The 17,728-nt window shown below is 39.4% G+C and overlaps 1 protein-coding gene across 8 annotated transcripts in view; it reads left to right on the top strand.

The window, feature by feature from the left end:
• The first annotated feature begins 6,766 nt into the window (after positions 1 to 6,766).
• The window catches only part of mef2cb (myocyte enhancer factor 2cb), a 70,479-nt gene continuing 59,517 nt past the window's right edge, over positions 6,767 to 17,728 (top strand). For 6 of the 8 annotated variants that reach the window (XM_069178019.1, XM_069178018.1, XM_069178017.1 and 3 more), the window contains exons 1-2: positions 6,767 to 7,016; positions 14,544 to 14,637. The gene's annotated coding sequence lies outside the window, so the exon portion shown is untranslated. Of the gene's footprint in view, positions 7,017 to 14,543; positions 14,674 to 15,925; positions 16,991 to 17,728 lie in introns of those variants that run through there. The other 2 variants (XM_069178010.1, XM_069178011.1) reach the window with 2 other exon arrangements.

Below are 17,728 nucleotides of genomic sequence, written 5' to 3'. Positions count from 1 at the left end.
ATAGCTGCCTGAAATTTACACAGTAGGGAGGACTATAAAGACAGAATAAAAGACAAAAACACACACACACATACACACACACACACACACACACACACACACACACACACACACACACACACACACACACACACACACACACACACAAAGGAAATTAAACTAAATCTCATTTTGATATATTATGTATTTAAATATCAATATCAGCTACTTGGAAATGTATGTTACTACAATAATTTTTGAATTGGCACTCCTTTCACTACACAACACTAAAAATGGAATGCCTTCATCCCATTGGTAAACCACCAGACCCCATAGAGGCTCACTGTACAAATGACACCAAACCTCCTGAGGACTTATAATAATGAACTTAAATGTCATCAAGTCACATCAGCAAGTATTTTTACAAAAATAAAAAGGTAAAACATTCTTTTCAAAATGAGGTGCAGACTGTTCTTGTTTATTTATTTATTTTACTTTTTAAACCAGGTTTCTATTACCTCTAACGGACCATAAGCACAACTGAAACGCTCTCAAACACAAAACTTAAGCTGAAATAAAACCACTGAAAAGCTGTGAGATTTGCTAATTAAATAAATCCAGATAAATAGATAAACTTTGGCTGTTGATGGTGATAAATTAATTTTGATTGTGGTTTACTAACTCATGTATATATGTACTCATACTTCAAATACACTGAAAATGAGCTATCACTGATATGTCACAGTAAACACAAATAACAGGTTGGGGAACTTGAAAGAGTGTGAATTTCTTGAAATGTGTGTAATAATGAGAAATAAAAAGAGCACAGGATATTAATATTAAGTCGACAACTATAAAGATGATGTAACACACAAAGAGATCACTAATAGTTTCTATCTAATTGAATTAAGCAAAAATCCAAGGGAAAAAAACGTATATTTTTCCCAAACTGTAATTGAAGTCTCACAAAAAAGGTAAATAAAAGTTACTTTGAGAGGATAGAAGGAAAATTGACAAGGGTTGACATCCATACAAAAGACCTGAAATTTTAGTCAGCATATATCATATACGCATATATTTTGTAAGCAACTATCTTTCTCATTTTAAGAGATACAGTTGTATATATCCACACACACGCACACACGCACGCACGCACGCACACACACACACACACACACACACACACACACACACACACACACACACACACACACACACACACACAATTAAACACTGCTAACTTAAAAAGTCTCCAATACTAGATGTATACATAACAAAATCACTGATTTATACAAAGAGGTTTTATTTTGTTAAATACAGTAATGCAACACATTGGCAATAGTAGAATATGTAGAGCTCTTATTCAACAAGCTTAGGATCCACTCCTTATGCACTGATACTAAATATAGACTTACTTTGAAAAAATACACTAATAGGCAATTTCTTGCTTGGCATGTTTTCAAAGCCAGTCTGGATCATATACTGAGTTAATATGGTATTATTGAATGTGGTACAGTATGTAGTTAGGATGGGTTCAAATGGCATCACCAGTTCATCACTGTCTCAGTTTTTATTGGTTTTCAAGTCAAAACATCTGCCACAGAGATTTACTCAGGGGTGAAAACACTCAAAGAACAGTATGAGGAGAAAATGAGAGTTCAAGTATTGAGATTTAATTCAATAATGGGGTTGCACTTTGCCAATGTCATTGATTAAAACTTAAAGCGTGAATATTAATCAAGTGCTCATTTCTGATAGCGTAAATTAGGTCCAATCCAAAGCTTATGAAATATGGCTAATGAAGAAGTCATCCTATTTTTGCCCTTTTTTACTATTTTGCTAATGCCTTTGACGTTTCCCCGAAATTACTGATATGGGGCTTCAATTGGACTGCCTGTCACTTTAAAGATGGCGCCTTAGGCTAATTTCAATCACAGTATGGGAAGAAAAGAGTGGAGGAGATTTTCTGTTGCCACTCACCATCATCTTACATGCTCACAGAGTGTCACACCACACATTTTATGATTATACTAAATTTCCATACAGTACCATATATTGACTACAGTTAGAGGAAAACAGCCCTCCATCCCAATTTGCACTGAGCCCCTCGGAAACTGTGTGAGAGAAACGTGCAGGAGATTTATGTGAAACTTAAGGCAAACACAGAGCAGTAAGTGCAAGGGAAATTGCTTTGCTTTGTTACCATGGCTACCTGAAAATGCTTTCTGTTTTTCTTCAGCACGAGAGGATGAACAGACAGAAAAGCAGGCAGAAAAAAATATATTTTTGATAGGTCTGGAGGTTATTTGATTTCTTTCATGATAGATTATGCCTGAAGATATCTTAATTAATTTCTCTTGTAAGCTTATAAGAACATTTTGCATTTTAATATTTTATACCTGTATTTATTTGAGTCATTAAATTAAAGATCATGCATAGTGCATGTGATATATACTTTGAATTCCCTACAGTCGTAACAGGACTCACATTTATTTCCTGTACAACTACCCTTTTGGAAAAATGTCAGACTGGACTTACAGAAGGAACAGTGTGGGCTAAAGAGTTAGCCATGGCACTAGTCATAATCCACCCTTCAAAAGAGCCAGATGGAAAGGGTAAGGTTTCAGTCAAAATATTGTTTTTGGATTGAGGTGCGTACTCGCTCTCTCACTCTTGCACTTTCTCAATCTCTTTATGTCCTTGTCTCTCTCAATCTTACTCTCATGTACTCTCCTGCTCTCTTTCAAACCCTCCTCCTGCTGTGCTTTATCAGATCCTGTCACAGGGGGCCTCTTATAAAAACCAACAGAGCTCATCAGGATAGAGCTCCAGAGGGCCAGTTTGGTCAGCCCTTGTTAATCTATACAGGTCCTGGTTGGGTTAGGGCTTCAGCTGGTATTTTTCAAAAATATCAGATTTGGAGTGCTGATTTAAAGTCAGCACTTCAAATCGTTTTCATTGAGAGTGATTTGTGATGAAAACTCTGGTCAAAGGCACCTGAGCAGTGGTTCTAAATCAGCAGTCTCACCCCGAGACGCTCAATAAACATTCAGCCCATTGGCTTGTGTCTGGGCTGGTGGGGCTGTGGGGCAGAAAGGTATGTGCTTAGTGGTGATTGTGTGCCGCGGCCTCCCCTCATTCTCCGAAGGCGAACACACACAGAGCGACCTTGTGTGGAGCAAAGGGGTGGGCAGACACACCGAAGTCAGCTCACGCCATGCAGTGTACTGTTGGCAAAAGAAGAAATGATCCTTCTGGATTACACACGCACACACACACACACACACGTCTTTCTACAACTTCAGAAGACATTACATTGACTTGCACTCATTTCCTGGAGACTTACCTTAACCTAACTCATACTTACTTAATCTTTGCCCTTGAACTTAAACCAAGTCTTCTCACCTTAAAATTGAATAATTTGACCAATTGCATTTTGTCCCCCAAAAAGAGGCATCTTATTATTTAAAAAGAAATTTAGAAAACTAAGATGCATGTACATGATTGTCAAAATCGTCAGCTCCAGGCCAGACTTGCCCCAGACTACTGTAGAGTTGTTATACAAGTACTCATAAATCCACCCAGAGTTACATAAACCTGTCAGTGGGTTCATTACAATAATTGTTTTAATTTTCTGTTGATGATTTAATGATGAAGCAACAGAAAATAAGAGAGAAAATAAAACGGAGTGAAAGCAGTTTTCAGAAGAGACGCCATTCCACGTTTCCTGTTGAGTGCTTGTCACCTTTCAGCTGACAGAACACTTTGTGTTTCACCACTGGCGTAGCCCACAGTGTTGTGAGCCACAGCACAGAAACACAGCTTCACCCTCAGTGACACACACTTATAAACACAAGAGCACACATATATACACTGATGAGTGAATTCCATACTTACATAAATACTTGACATAAATACATAGGCTATACAAAATCCTCATATCTAAATCAGCAGGAATAGAAACTCGATACTTTAAGATATTTTATTTAAGAACTATAATGAATTGTTTAAAAACGTTCTCAGACAAAAGTAAGGAGTGGAATAAAATGTACTCTAAGTAAACAGTAGTGCATTACATTTTTAAAAGTACCTCGCTGAAAGCCTACGTGTCCAAACCAACAATAAATTCCATCCACACACAGAAATCTGCAGCCTGTGCATACAACTGACTACCAATCACTGATAACATTATACAACTACATTCCTATAGCTTTAGTGGAGTTAACCAGAAAAGAGAACAAAACTCAAAACTGTAGTCCAAGTGAACATTTGTGCCTAATTTGAAGACAGTCCCTCAAAGTGTTTGTTATGACTTCAGTTTATTGCTCAGGAGAACATAATGAGTTGGTCACAAACTGTTTCAACAAAAGAACCTTAATATACTTTAAGCCACTTAATAAGGCTGTTTAAAATGACCAATGACAGATATAAACAGAAAATCTTCTAACAGCAACAAAACAACTGAAAGTGTAAAAAAATGGAAGCAGATTTACATCTGGGTCTCCAAGGACAAAGCTCCCTAGTTAGCCACAATTGGGGAAAAAAAGGGAGACAAAATAAATTGAGGCAAAGCTTAGTTAGAAAAAGTAAAAAAAACAACAACAACAAAAAAAACACCACTCAGTCCAGACAATGGGTGAGCAAAACAGAGCTTTAAGGAGCAGTCAAAAAGACAGTCTCAACAACAGCATGAAACTAAACAATAACAGTTCCAGCCCGGCACACACAGCTCATTGGGGAAATTGCAAGGAGCACTGGTTCTGGGGGTTAATATACAGCTCCACTGATGAGCTAATGAAGTTCAGGTGTGGCTAATATTAGTACACAGAGGGGCGTGGCGGACTTGAGACAAGGAGAAAGAGAGAGAGGCACCTCTCTTCCAACAGGAGACCACAGAAAAATGAATGGACTTAACAGTGTTCCTGAGATATTAGCATCAGAAGAATGGGACAGATGTGAAGTCACAGTGATGTTAATCTTTGACCTTTGGCCTCCAAACTCTAATTAGTTCAATTCTGGGACCAAGTGAACTTCAAGAAATTCTCTTAAGGTGTTCCCTTGTTCACGAGCAAGGGATTTATGTTCATACATATACGGATGAACAACCCAAAAAAACATTAAAAGCCATCTCACCAAGCCTGTATTGGCAAAGCTGAGTATTGAAAGGAAGTCTTTAGCCAAAATTCAGAAGCCAATAAAGCACAGTCATGTCACCATGTTTGATCGAGACACTAAGTCCCTCCCTTATGGAGGTATGTTGTAATTGAATGAACCTCTTCCATGAATTCATCCCCTCACCACCCCTTGTCCCACTCGAAACAATTACTGAATTCCTGTCCATGAGGTCATTGCAAATCCCAAACAGGGCAGACACCGATCCCTCAATGTATAAGGGTACAGGTAGTCATAGGGACAGAAATTACACAAAATAAACAGATTAGTTGATCATCTGTGCCCAGAAACATGTAAGCAATACAAGCAGATCAATACAAAATATATTTCACTGTCAGAAGTGTGAATACCTATCACCCAGGGAACACCACTGTTTTATCTTCTCTCACGTAGGATCCACACTTTTGGATGTATTCTGGGAAAATACCGATCTATATTCCACTCATCTTTCCTTTATATCATCAATCTCCACATTAGCACATCAGTTGATTTAAGAGGGATATATAAAACACTAATTTGGGTGTATCATTCTGTGTCATTATCTACATTAGATTTTGGCATCAGGTATAAGAGCGTGACTGGAAAATATTTGATAAAATTATGATTACTCCTGTGCCATCCCCACAAAACTCTGCTAATGTACAAACAGTCATAGAGAATATTATGATTTAAGCTTGTTGATTCTTACATTTAGCTGAATGTATCATTTAGAAAGAAAAATGGCTTACAGTCAGGATGCCAGCAGCTTAGGGAAACTCAAGAAGTTTTCTTTCGAATGCAGATGCATGATTTTTATCAGGTGCTAATGTAAAAAACAACATTTCCTGAGCATTATGGTCCTTTGAAAAAAAAACAAGACTGTAGGCGGATTTTAGTCATAGATATACTCAGTTAAATGAGCTTATAATTACCAAATTATAGGTGTATACCAGTGCACCTGGTATTTTGACATTTGACAAGATGTTATCATTGCTGACTAATTTCTTCCAGAGGCTAATTTATTTATGATAGATTAGACAGGTTCTGGTTATGAAAGAGGTAAGAGTAATTGTTACAGTAAGGTTTAGTTTGCTTAATATGTTTTGCAGCTGTGATATCCCAGATCATCAAATTAGAGAAATAATAATGTTTAAATGAGCTCTCAGTCAGGGAGTTCTGTCCTATTTAATATAGTGTGGCATCTCTTCTATAAAATGTTTACTGAAAGATGAAAAACATCTTTGGAAAGTTTGTGCAAAGCGTCGATATTTAGTTCCAAATGTAACAGCTCTGTTTCACAAGAGCACAACTAATGTAATGTTGTCTATAAAGTTTGAGTTGTGGATGTGTAAAGGGGCAAAAAGGGGGGAGAGGTCTTTTTTTTGCCACTGGGGAGATGGCAGCATTCTTGGAGGGGCATAATATGCCAGTGCTGACAAAGGTCTGGACTGTGTGTGTGTGTGTGTGTGTGTGTGTGTGTGTGTGTGTGTGTGTGTGTGTGTGTGCATCAGGGATGGGGGGTGACACTGATCCCTCAGTGGGCTAAATTTACCCAAGAGTGATGGGGGCAGGTGGATTGAGCTGGGGTAGGGGTGGTGGGGGTGGTTGGAAAGAACCAGACCTGGTTTCAGTTCAGGCAGAGATCGGGGGCAAACACACAACCCAAATCGGGGGTTTCTATTCAAAGCCAGCTGGTCTGGCTTTATTACATGCAGGACATTTATTTTAGGCAGTTTGTTGGTCTTTTTTTTTTGGTTTTTCTTTTTATCAACTATCTCTTTTGTTTTGCCTCTATTTTTAAACATTTTCTAACTGTTTGATTGAGCTGAGCCTCAGCTGGTGCTGCAGGGTGTAACTTCCTGGGGAAGCAGAGAAAAAAAGCACGGGTGAGTTTTCACAGCACACCTTTTCCCTTACTTTTTCCCCTCTTGTCTGAATCTCACTCTGTCAGTGGAAAACCTGTCTCGGTCAGGATTTCAAACCCTACTCTGCGCAGCGGGTCATGACATGTTTAACAGATTAAGCCATAATTTTGATATTTGAGCTGCTCAATTTGAACTGTTCTGAAATTTATTTTGAAGCATCGCTGCCTAATTGTTTCATTATAGCGTAGCAGAATTCAGTGTATGACGTCTTTGTCATGTAGCCCAACACAGAAATGACTATACCGACATGAGCAAGGCTAAAAGATATACTTAACTAGTGTTTACTTTGTGTTTTGCCTGCTCCGGACAAAGTAGAAAGACACTAACGAATCTCTAACAGTGCTGAAGGAGGAATAAGGTCCCAGCTGTTGCCAATCACCTCCGTCGAGCACTTGGGGAATAGCTGATTGAGGCTCCAGGAACTGTGTGTGTTTAGTTTTAACAGTCCACATTTTTATTTCTCTAAGGCTAGACAAATGGTTTAAGTCACTAAAGTGGAACTTTATATCGTGTTGTTTCTCTGTTTCTAATTTTTCACAGTCAGTTTAGGTTACTGGTACGTTTAAGGGTAATTGCTTAGAACATCTCTTTGCACAATCTGGAATTATCGGTGAGAGAAAAGATCATGGCCTTCACGTGCTGTTTGCGTTAGAAATGACTCATTCCCTCAAGGTAGCTACCTAAGTGGCAAATGCACACTTCACACACAGCATGTGTCACATGGTTCAGTGTTTTCGTAAGACATAGTGGATAAACTTTTGAAACAAAGGAGAAACTTTTGTCAAATTAAATTAACAGAGAAAGGGTTATTCCTAACCAAATGAGTTCATTGGAGACAGAACAAAAGGTCTCTAATGTCGGGCACTTTTTCCAAAACAACCAAAATGGTATTTCATACCAAAGCAAAGGCTCTAATTTATTTTAATTAGTGCTAAATGGCCATGTTGGATTTTTGTCCCTCCACATTTATTTAACTAGTGTGTTTGCATAGCACAAGTAAGTTGATTTTACAATTATTTCTGCATTTGAAGTCTTTACCTTTGGAGTTAATGTTATTTCTGATTTTTGGGAAAATCTGACGCAACAACTGTTAACACAGACAATGAAAATGAAAGTAGTTTATTCTACCTTTTCTGAGTAATGTGTTACAAAGTGAAATAGAGGAAAGGAAGAGTTTTCAAAAACATAAATATGCCATAAGTTCACAGGGCCCCATGTTGCTTATTTTGTACCTGGGTAGAGTTGCTGTATTTTTGCTTTTAACCCACAAAAGCAGGACCTTAGAAACTTTGACCCAGTTTACAGGAAAAGTTCGGTCCACACTTATTAGCTTTTCTGCCCCTGAATTCCACGGCTTTGATGGTCAGCGGAGTTGAGGAAACGCGTTGTTTTCTTACTCTGTAGGGTGGTGAGCGCTTTTACGCAGTTGCCTCTCTGCCTTTGAAACTCATTCTTTCATTCCACGTTCCATCTCTGCCATTAGTTTCATTGTTCATTTCAATTTCAGTTTTTTTAGAATAGCAGGGGAAGGTTTGTTTATTTTTGGTGGTATTATCTGGAATAGGAATATCCAGTTTTATTCAAAGTTGTAATAGTCACACATTTTAATGTCATCCATAACATAAACGCTGGAATTTGATTTCAGTGGAGATTTGTGGTTACTGCTTGTTTCAGCTTGTTTAGGGGAATGTAATTCAATGCAGATATGCCATTTGAGGTTTCCACTGATGTTTTTGTGTAAATTAACTGGACGGTTAAGAAGGAGCGTAGCAGTAATTTGCTGATTTGTTGTTATTCTGTAGCGGCTGCTGACAGAAAGCATGGTAGTAGTTAGTTTCCATGGTTATTTGGTGGGCACCACTGATCCAGATGCTCTTGAGTTTCTAAAACTATGAGAGTGCATTTCATTTTTTAAACAAACTATAACTGAACCAAGACCAATTAGACATATGGGAGCAGTTTCATTTACGATGGCATGGAAAGCACAAGTATCTTGGATCTATAATGGCTTACAGTAACGGCATCGCTCTTATTTTTCCTTTTTATTCGCATCTATCATCTTTATTATTTAATTTTGGAAGATTTCCAGCAGTGGTCCGTGCTCCTGTATGAAAACTCTCTTTCCTTCTACCCCCATGAGCACTGTCTAGGCCAGAAAACAGTATGACGCTCCACCGCCACGATACAACGCTTGTGTGCCGGGGCTGCCTAAATCTACAAAACACGAGCACTGGCGCTCGGCAGCGCTTTTGATCTGCAGCTAATCTCAGTTGCCTGCCTCCCCTCTGATCATGTCTGAATAAGAATGAGTCGGGAGTGATCCTGGAGGCACAAAGAGCTTTAGACGCTGCCGCTCGTCTGCCAAGCTCCGCCACGTAGCACAGGCCTGCGCCGATGGTCGCTATAGGCCTCGCTATCACACCTCTGAGCTGGGGAATCCTCATTTAGACACACATTATATTCCACTTCACTTGCTTTTCTTCACAGTGAGATGCTATCAGCTGCTTGTTGAGAGTGTGGGAGAAGTTGCACAGCCATGCTGAGTGATCTTTAATTGTCAAGAGAATTGGCTGAGGTCAACAGCTGCAGGAAGGACTTCTGCTGTGTAATGGTTACTATGGGAATTCGAAACAGTGGTGAATTTTGGCTTTAGTGTGATAGCTGAATGTATCACAACAGGGCCCCCATCACACTAAAACTGTATCAGTCAAGTTCAAAAGTGTCCTAAAGACAGTGCATAGTAAAATAATAAAACTGTGAACTTGTGTTGTTGATACAATTTCTCAACTAACACAGTCCTTTGTGTTATGTCAACTCTGATTAGTGTTTTCTTATCTGGTTCCCCTGTCAGACAGACAACACTTTGGTTGCCAGTCCTTTTCTAAATGCACTTGAGTTTAGGGAATGATTATGGTCACGGTTCAAAGAAACAAATTCACGTGTGACATACAACAATAACTTTTGCTCCTTTACCTGCAAGAGTGTTAATTTGCACATGTTCTTGTAAGGTAAAGTGAAACACAGGGCAGTGCCAGGCATTCAAATAAACAATCAATCCTGATGTTTGTCTGGTGAGAATTATGCATAAATATTTAACTGTGAGCCAAACTTCAACCGTAAATGCGAGTAATTTAAGTTTCCATTTATTCTTTCACATGTTGATCATGGCACTTGCTCAGATGTGGGATCTATTCCATTACTGCATATTTAACACTAATAATGTTGTTTCAGACGCAGCTTTTGCACCACTTCAGGAAACACCATGAGGCACCCCTTAAACTGAGACAAAAAAAAAAGTAACACTGGCATCTCCCGTTTATGGGCACAATTAGGGAAAGGGCAGCGAGAACAATGAAATAACTGTGCCCGTGTTGGAGCAGTTCATAGGGAATTACTTTCCAACCATTCAAATAGAAGGAAAAATCATTAGCAGAGGGTGAGTTTCTTTTTTCCCCTCTTTTGAAGCAATCTACTGGAGACAAAGAAAACTTTGAGCCCTTGATATACAGACACAAAGTGAGGCAGTTACACTTACTGCAGCACAAACCAGACACGGGAAGAGGAGGGTGGGGGGAGAGAAATGCCAGTGTCAGGGATTCAAATAAAAAAGGAAGTAAATTGAAAATAAAGATAATTAAAATGTTAGATATTTAATTCGTATTAAAAAACACAAACTGAAATGTTTAGACGATTTCTCTAAATATAAATTTGATAAAACAGTGTCGGGTTAAAAAACACTTTGTATTGGGAATACTTCCAGGTAACCCAAGTGCTAAACCACTTTAGTCGAAGCTGAGATGGGTGCAGACCTCCCCTGCAGGCAGCACACTTAATTGCAGTGTCTGTGTACTGAGTGTTTTTCATATAGCAAATGACACTGATGGCACCTGCCATGTATGCGTTCATGACATTCGTGGCATTTTGATTATGAATAAAATAAGTGAGCTGTCAATCTGCAGGTATCAAGCCTGAATAATCAAATATGTCATTCACTTGTGCTTTTTCTTCCAAATATCCAAATGCTATGATGTTTGTCCTATTCAAATGATTTAGTTTCATTAACTCAAGAGGTGGCACAGTCTGGTCTTTGAAATAAATGATGTGTTTGCATCATATGCATGTTTGTAACTACAAGAACAAATACATTCTTTAGTAAGTGAAGAAGCAACAAGTCTGATGAACAGCTTACCCAGCACCACTGTGTCTCAGCCAGTCAGCGCAGTCACAGGACCATGGGGCTTTTCCTATGATGTAACTGGAGCATCAGGCACAACAAAGGGAGAGCTTGTTCAGCTTGTGCCTCATCCATAATGCAAAAAAGGTGTACAGACAGAATACTGTTGGTTAAACACAACACATGCAAATCACCCGAGCTATCTCTCGTTTGGCGCGACTTGGTGAGGGGTTGTGATGTGGCCATTACAGTTCTCTAGTTCTTCTGACTTTGTTGTTGTTGCATTCAAGTCTGATCGTGTGCTGTAAAGATAACGTAGTAGATGGCCAGATATTGCTAATAATCGAACCACACAGAAAAGGTGTTTTTGGAATTAAGGCTCAGTATGGTTTCACTGAAACAATAATAGCTAATAATTACTAGACAGAACTTATTTCTTTTTTCTTACAAAAAGAAGAATGAAATATAGCTGAGCTAAAATTGAACAGACATTTACAAAGATGACTTAATATGGGACCATCAAAGTCAATAATCAGTTTATTGTAGATTGAGTTGTCTTGTTTGCTGAAGTGATATAGATAAAAAGGGGAAAAAAATACAATACATACTGTATACCATGGTTATGTTTAAAAACATGATTTAATATTTACATATAAGACAAGGCATGAATGTGTATGGTCCCAAGTCAAAAGACATCACTGCCTCACTGTAGAGTATCAAGGAATATTGGTTACAAGCTGAATTTAGGAAGAGAAATGGCACCCTCATTTTACAAAAGCTCATTTGAGTATACAAATAAATACTTCCCTGTGATTATGAATTTCATGTTTTTTTTAAATATTTTATTACATGACGATATATGATTTCACTTAATTAAAATGAATTCTCTCACCTTTGCTCCCCTAATTATAATGTACAGTGGTGCAATTCCTACGACTATAATTACTGATGGTATTGCCCTCTGAGTTTCATTAAAATACCTTATTAATAAGAAGCTTCAAATCATGTGTAATATAACATTTTGGATGACTTACACAAAGACCAAACACAGATCGGCAGGGAAATGTCTCTCATCTCTCTTACAAAGTGTGAGATGATTTCTAAAGCAGGTATGTTTTGTCAGAGAACAGAATCCAGATGTTCAGGCTAAACACGTCCTGGATAGTGTGGAGCTCATCTGTTGAAGTGAACAAAGAACGAATGGAAGATGTTGTAAGTGTGATCTATGGCTGTAAAAAAAATAGAAGTCAATTATATAAAATAAAAGTCACAATAGGCAGGATTACACACCACTGCAGATTTATGCGCTTGCATGTAAACATCCGCGACACATACACATTACACTTAAACGTGATTTTATGAATACATTAATGAGTAAACATGTCTTAATCTTTGTAAATTATGTCTTTCATCAAGGCCCAACTTTAACTAAAAACCCACTGCTGAATTTAATGATACCTTTCTGAGCATTTCTATTGTCTCAACCATAAATGTTTGAGGAAAAAAAAGTCTATCTTTAGTTTAGAATATTTTAATAAATTATAATTGCATGATATACTGAGACTTCACTTAAAATAACAGCACCAGAACTATCCTTCAGCCACTATAAATGTAAGACAAACAGGCAAACCTCCACATGCACATGCACACGTGCAACAATGAAATCTATAGATTCCCAGCTGAGCCAGTGAGTTAAATTGGCCTGCAGGTCTCTGTGTGCCCCCCTGTGAAGGCTTTGGTCGTCACATCATATAGCATCAGTCTAGTGTCAAAACACCAAATGTCTCTCAAATTCATTAGGGAAAGAATGCAGGAAGAATGACTGAAAGCGGTAAATACCACATGAAGCTGGAAGCATCCTCAGACATATCCGACATACAACAAATACGCCGTGTGTCTCGTAGTGCTTCTGTAATAGCTGGCTAATTCTCAGGAGCAAGTGAGGCAGAGTGCTTGACAACATCATCTACTGTGACAGGCAGATTGTGTTTTCACGTGAGCATGATCGACAACAGATTGCACTGAGCCCGGGCTGTTGCTGTTTGCCCTGGAAATGTGTTTGTGTTTATCTCTTGCTTGAGAGAGGCATTCCTTTCTTTCTCCCTCTGTTACCAAAAACACACACACACATTTTTAGGCGAGCTGCTCTGCATTTATGTGTGTGTGTGTGTGTGTGTGTGTGTGTGTGTGTGTGTGTGTGTGTGTGTGTGTGTGTGTGTGTGTGTGTGTGTGTGTGTGTGTATGTGTGTGTGTGTGTGTGTGTGTGTGTGTGTGTGTGTCTGTGTGTGTGTCTGTGTGACACATGCTGTGAAGTGACTGCCAGATGAGGCTTAAGAAACAATCCCAGCAAGATCAATATCAGCAAACCGCACTTATGTGTTTGACTTAACATCCAGTTTCCCCTCTTCTCTTTTCATGCACGGTTCATGCCAAACCTCACGGAACTGCATTCACCCAAAAGTCTAACGTATGCGTATATACAAACTGTGACATATTTGAAATTACATAATTGTTTTGGCAAACTGTAAAACTAATTTTTCTCCACAGGGCTTTGATGAGACTGTCAACTCACATTTGAACACACCCACAAACACACTACTCAAGTTTGGGATTGCATGTTCTCAGAGTGGGAGGGAGGGACACTGGCTAATGAGTTGGGCCGGGAAAGTTTCAGATGGCAAGAAACTAATAATCTGATTGCTTTTGATTAATGAGAAAATAGTTTGTGTTCAGATAACACCAATGTCACACCCTACAGTATTTAATCCACAACCCGCTCTGCTTGTTTGCACGCACTTATTGTGTACTGAACTATAAATTTATCAGGTTTAAATAGCACAATGTGACACATTTTAAGCTAAATAATACAATGTAATAATAATCTGGCTATAATGCTTTGAACTGTTTCTGGCATATTTAGATGTAGCCGTAGACCCCCACTCAGTAGTCTCAAGAGCAAAATATACAGTAGGTCTTCCCTACTTTGCATTAAATGTATGAGCATCGAATGAGGCTGTAAGAATTTCTCCACCATACGTTTATCCCCGTAGACAAGTCAGACAGTCATTTATGAATATGCATGAGCCGGTGTTTTCCTCGTTTAATGATTTTTCACCATTCAAATGTATTCTATCCACAGCCCCCAATTTATTTCTCTGTATTTCATATGGCCATTAAACACACACACATAGATGTTACATAGATATTAACATGGATATTGCTCCCCATGTGTAAGTTCATGCAAACAGTAACCATTTCACTTGCAGCTCCACTCTTCTTCCCCTCATGCCTCTCTGCTTTACTTCTCCTCCCAGGTGCCAACCAAAGACAACCTCAAGCGCTGTGAGCACTGAAAGGACTTCTCCAATGACGCGCTGACAGACAGCATAGAAAGCTACGAGAGTGAGGGTACGTAAAACAGAAGACGAAGAAACACTGAATGTGGTATGTACACCTATAGCTGCCCGTATGTCAGCAGCAGTTTTAATGCAATTGCTGGTCGTACACACTAAGAGGTCTGAAAGGAGGAAGTCGTGTCTGTTGAGGGTGCGAAATCTATGTCCTCAGTGTATCATGCGTGCTGATATGTAATGCTATTGATATCTGCCATGTTGCATTTATGAACCCCACTGTATCTAACAGACTACACCTTATTGATTACTATGGAGGTCTGGGGACCAGAGGAAATGCTATTAAAGATTAAAGGGTCAGGTGATGTGAAGGTGGTATCCAGAGTCATCAGACACCAGCGGCTTCAGTTACAGGCTGTAATGTCCGCCCGTCAAGCAGATTAGCCAGCTTGATTTATTTATTAACTGATGTCCCGCCATTTCCTACCCTGACTGACTGCTTGCATACAGCTTATTTCTCACAGGTGAGCTTCAAAGGAAGAAAAAGATTAGGGAGCTGCTTGGTGTCCACTTACATTACACTCAGTCTCTATTGCTACATCTGTAGTGCAAAGCTAAACTCATGTGGGAAGGCTTCGCTGTTTGTCTGCATTTAGACAAAAAAAACAAGTTAATTAGACTAATATTGGTTTGTTAAAATATTGAACTGGGAAATATTTAGAGAAAAGTTAATTAAAAAAATATTGACTTTAAACCCCCATGTTAAGGAAAAACTACGATTAGATGTTTTCTTTTTTATGAAGGATAAAAACTCAAGAGTGAGACCTGATGGTGTATTAAAGTATGACATGCTTCAGTCAGGACAGCCATTAAAAATCTTTAAACTGATACAGCACCCATATAATGTGAGTATAATAGAACTCTGGGATTACAAGGCCTATCTGGTATACATCTCTGTACAGAAAGCCTCTGCACTGCCTGTCTGCGTCTTATCTGAAGTGGCAAACTTGCTGTTCTAATTGTTATCTTCACACTAATAGAGTGGATGTTTTGAAATCATTTGGTTGGACGGATAAAGGCTTGGTAATTCCCCAATGCTTACTGTCTCTGTCAGGGCTTATCAGTGGGAGATAGCTGGGTCCTGGTAGGATGATTGGCGGCGTGGAAAGTGTAGTGGTGTCTGAGAAAGGAGGCAGAATTCACAGACATCCAAGAAATTTTTGAGAGCTGAAGAAGTCACTGAACAAGATCGGCCTGTACTTCTTTTTGAAATCACATTGCAAGAAGTTTTTTGTGTCATTTAATGTAATAATTACACTTAAAACTCAAATTGTGGAGTGGAATAATTAATGTTGTCTTAGTGGCAAAATGTTTCATGTTTTTTTTATCACAACATTTTTAGAGTAGGGAGTTTTCCCAGCTTCTAAAAATGCCCTGTGTTTAATGCAATTAGAGGGTTTTCAGCATTTTATTTGAACAGTTTAATGGTTAAAACTGACTCAAGTTTTAGGTACTTCACATTTGATGTAGTTTATATGAAACAACAGGTAAAAACTGAACCAGCCACAACACAAACATCAACTTTATGCACAGCGTGCTCTCTGTTGGTTCATTAGTTAAAGTACACAACCCCCATCATCTTCCCCTAGTGGTCCTCTCTGAGCAGTTAATTGTGTCCACTCTATCGGGGCCGGCGCGATAATAAAGCATTAAGAGCCGAGCCTCGTTCATTAAAGTAGAGTTGGTAAATGTGAGACCGCCCCCTTTCAGGAGTCAAAAAAAAAAGGAGCGAGAAAAAAAATCGATTATTTCTCCTCGCACCGGGAGAGTAGAGGGTTTAGGGAAAGACTCGGTCGGGATTGTGGGACGGAACAGAAACAGCGTCTCAACATCACTGTCAAGCTCCAGGCGTCCAGCGCTACACCGGCAACACCTCCACCTCCACCACAGCCGCTCAACCGAGTCCCTCGCCGCTCACCGGCACATCGCAGAGAAACCAGCCGAAGCGTCCTCACCGCCTCCCGAGCAGGCACTGTCCGATCAGAGAGAAGGTGGGGGGTGGTGGGGAGAGAGCGAGCGAGCGAGCGAGAGAGAGAGAGAAAGAGAGAGAGAGAGAGAGAGAGAGAGATAGAAAGAGAGAGAGAGAGAGAAAGAGAGAGAGAGAGAGAGAGAGAGAGAGTAGTTTTCTCTGACATTATAGAGGCTCCTACCACGTACTGTAGGTTACTTTTTTTTCCCTCCCGGCGCCGTCCTCTGCTAAGTTGCGCTCCTGGATTTTAAGTGCGTCTCGGCGAACTCTGTCCCCATCAAGCAGCGGCTTCAACCTTCCTGTCAAACGGCCGGGCCAAAGGACCGGCGGACCGCTTGTTGTCTCTCTCGCTTCACCCGGACAAGATTTCATTCGAAATAAAGTAGGTACCGCTCTCACGCCACTTGCCACTCACTCGCAAACATCCACAACACACGTTGCATCATATCTTCTTTATTTTCAATCTTCAAGCGGGGGAACTTGAGGGTCTATTTTGATGCGCGCTGCCTCCTCAACAAAGTACAGTAACTGCGTGTATTGATTTGTTGTGACCCCTTACGACTTATGCCGGTGACAACTATGTAATATAATTACAGAGTGACATCAAATAGCTGTTTACGGTCAATTAGAAGAGTCAAGTTCTGTCTCGTGTTTTAGGCAGTGTTTCTGTGCTGTGTCGACCTTGTGCAGCTTTCTCATGTCCACATGCAGGCGCACAGTCCCAAAGCCACAGAAACTGAATGCCCCCCTTAACATAATTCGTTATGTCCCCTTCGCGCTTTGGGATGGCATATGAAAAGTTACTCTAGTTTTGTCAAATGTAGTCTTTAGCCTACCTGATATACAATTTTACCAAATAATCTGATAAGAAACTTTCAAACCCATTTAAAGACAATGAAAATAAATATTTAAAAAAGGCAGTAGTTCAAAAGTTTCATGATTTCAGATCATTTGCTTCATTAAAACAACAGACTTTTGGAAACCAACTGCACATAAAATGGCATTACTTTGTGGATATATAGTTGTTGTTTTTTACGAGTAATTCAAATGAACTACACTGCGGTGCACTAATCAAAATGAACTCGTGCTGATATATATTAAACCAGTATACAGGCAGCTT

The sequence above is a fragment of the Embiotoca jacksoni genome, unplaced genomic scaffold (genome assembly GCF_022577435.1).
Source record: "Embiotoca jacksoni isolate LCO1_2020_lvr unplaced genomic scaffold, fEmbJac1.0.p SCAF_8, whole genome shotgun sequence".
Lineage (NCBI taxonomy): Eukaryota > Metazoa > Chordata > Actinopteri > Embiotocidae > Embiotoca > Embiotoca jacksoni.
Note: the sequence above shows the minus strand (reverse complement) of the source record. Positions and strands in the feature narration are given on the sequence as shown.